This window comes from Lucilia cuprina, chromosome 4 (assembly GCF_022045245.1).
Source record: "Lucilia cuprina isolate Lc7/37 chromosome 4, ASM2204524v1, whole genome shotgun sequence".
Lineage (NCBI taxonomy): Eukaryota > Metazoa > Arthropoda > Insecta > Diptera > Calliphoridae > Lucilia > Lucilia cuprina.
The window spans coordinates 56,170,774-56,173,689 of NC_060952.1; the positions used below are offsets into that span (position 1 = coordinate 56,170,774).

The 2,916-nt window shown below is 26.2% G+C and overlaps 1 long non-coding RNA gene across 1 annotated transcript; it reads left to right on the top strand.

The window, feature by feature from the left end:
• The first annotated feature begins 791 nt into the window (after window positions 1–791).
• Window positions 792–1,483, top strand: LOC124419632. Its single transcript, XR_006940735.1, has 3 exons — window positions 792–972; window positions 1,053–1,091; window positions 1,193–1,483. It is a non-coding gene; the product is annotated as an uncharacterized LOC124419632 (long non-coding RNA).
• The last annotated feature ends 1,433 nt before the right edge of the window (window positions 1,484–2,916 follow it).

The following is a 2,916-nucleotide window of genomic DNA, read 5'->3' on the forward strand; positions in this document are numbered from 1 at the left end:
TAAATTTTCTAAAAGATGTTGAGTTTTCCCTAATTAAAAGGTAATTTTGTCTATTTTTCAAAACTGTATATAATTTTTCAAAATTAATAAATTCGCGGAATACTTTTTTTTTAAATTAAAAAATGTTTTTTATTCAGTTTTTGCGAAGATACAAAATTTTCAAATTGCAATAACAATTTTATTTATGAATATTTTTTGATGAAATTTTACAGTTAGGTAGATTTTTTTACTCAAAATCCAAAATTAAATAAATTAAATTTCGAATTTTCTTATTAGAAATCCCGGAATTCCCAAAAAAGTTTTAAAAAATTAAATTTAATTAAATTAAAATTAATTAAATTAAATTTCGAATTTTCTTATTAGAAATCCCGGAATTCCCAAAAAAGTTTAAAAAAATCCCAAAAATGGGATTTTTTTTGGTTTTTTGCCTATTATATCCATACCAGGGGCGGAGTTATCGAAACCCGTTACAAAATGATTAAGAACATATTGGGTCATATAAAACAGGTCACTACAATTTGATATCGACTATGCGATTTGAGAATTTTTGCTCAAAATTGAATTTTCCATAAAAAATAGGGTTTTTTTGATGGACCTGGTCCCCTCGGTATCAAAAATTTTTAGGTTTTGTTTAATTTATCGTATTTTATGTAAAGTCAGCTTTCCAAAAAGTATAAATTCTATATACATCTTTTTAGAAACTTTTTAGATAACTTAAAAAGAAAAAGTTACTTTTTCCCCCAAAAAAATGGCAGAAAATCGCCTTTTTTAATTTTTTAAATTAAAATGCCTATAACTTTGGAATCAGTCATGATTTTTACATAATTCTTTCACTGCTTGATATATATAGCTGCTTGTTTTGCATTTATCTAGAGTTTTATTTTTACTTATTATTTCTTCAAGAGATTTTATTGCTGTTTGTTGTTAAGTCTGATTTTATAGTTGTAGGATGATGTTTCATTAGTTGTGGAGGTAATTGGTATTGTGGTAATTTGTTGTTGTTGATTGTTGTTTTTTTGGATGTTAAATTTTTTTTCTCTCTTCAATTGCAGTTTGTAAGTCTTCAGAGGGAATTTCAAAAGATTCTACTGGTAATGCTTTTTTGTTGCTTCTTTATATGTACAATTGTTAATCGTTTTTTGTTTTAATATTTCTTGTCGATATTGTATAACGGGACATTTTTTATTGTTAGCTCTGTGGGGGTGTTTGCAGTTTACACATTCTAATTTAGTACATGGTGTAGGGTCATGGATTGTTGACGAACAAATTTAACATGTTTCATTACCACTACAATATTTTTTGGTGTGGCCCAATTTAAAACACTTTTTACATTGAATGGGAGTAGGAATGTACGGGTCGACTTTGCAATTTAGAAAGACTATTTTTATTTCATTTGGTAATCTATATTGGTCAAAATGTAAAATATGTAATGGAGTGTTTGTTACTTTGCCTTCAATAAATTTTGTGATCTTCATGCAATCGACTACTCCTTGATTTTTTAATCCATCAGTTATTTCTTGTTCAGAAAGTTCTTTTAGAGATGGTGAAAATACCACACCCTTAATTATGTTTAGTGTTGGATGCAGAAAAATCTCAACTGGTCCAATTCCAATTAGTGTATTTGTTTTCAGAAATTTATTTGCTTGCATTTTGTTTTTTGACAAATTTAAAAGGTTACCATCTCTAGTAAAAACAATTTTTTGCATAGCTTAACGATATATTTTGTACATTAAAGAGCACGACTGTGTTCAACGATAACTTTGTATACACTGTTCATTTTTTTAATATTGCTGCATTATTTTATAAAATTTAATATTTTTATTACTCCTATATATATATTTTAGTAGTATATATTTTAGTAGTGGAACGACTAAATTTGGACATTTCTTAACCGATTTATTATCCTATATACCTATCAGAATTTATCAATATTTGACTTAACATGAAATCTATCGTTTCTTTCATTAAATTTCGAAATAATAAGTAATTTTTAATTGGATACATGATATATTAGATAATGAATGGATTTGGACCTAAAAAAATATTTTGTATAAATCTATATATTTTAACATATTAAAACTACATTACGAAAACTCTATCTATTTGGGGAGTATTGCGTAAATTTTATTTAGAATTGTATATTGATTCTTATTCAAAAAATCTAACACTAAGTACCATCCTAGCCACTCTAAGTATGGGGACATCACTATATACCACTATAAAACTATTAAATGCTAAAATCTTGATTTTCAACCTCATATTTTAAATTTTTTATTTTATGAATAAGATACAGTAGGTGTATTTGGATCTGGATAGCTATTCTTGATTTGGGTTCTAAATATATATAAGTGTATGTATTAGGTGAAAAATATAGCTTTTGTTGACGTTACTATTTTATTTTAAAATATCTAAGGTATTTTTCCTGTACTACACGACAGTTCACTTTACATTGATTCCAAGCAATTTAAGGTCTGTTTAGAGGTCTAAATTTAAACATAGTGTTCCTCATAGTTCGTATATAGATTTTGAATCAGGAGTCCAATAGTTTTCTTTGGATACAAGTCTCCTCCCTTTGGCAGTTAAAAATTTTGAAAGAGCACTCAGTGCGTTTTTTCTAATAATTATTTGGATCATTTCATCTATTACTCTATGTTATATATTTTAATGTTATTGATTAAACATTGCATAATTATATTTTATTGATTTACACTTGACTAGAAATCTAAACTAATTTTTTATATCGAAATTGCATCATTATTATCCTTTAAACATTTTAAGACAAATAACATCACATTTTCACCCAATAAGGATATGATTTTTGCAAATCGCAATTGAAAAATACTTACCACTCTTGCTTTTAACAATAAAACAATGAAAAAGCCAATGAAATTAACCGGAATTCTTAATATGCAAAAT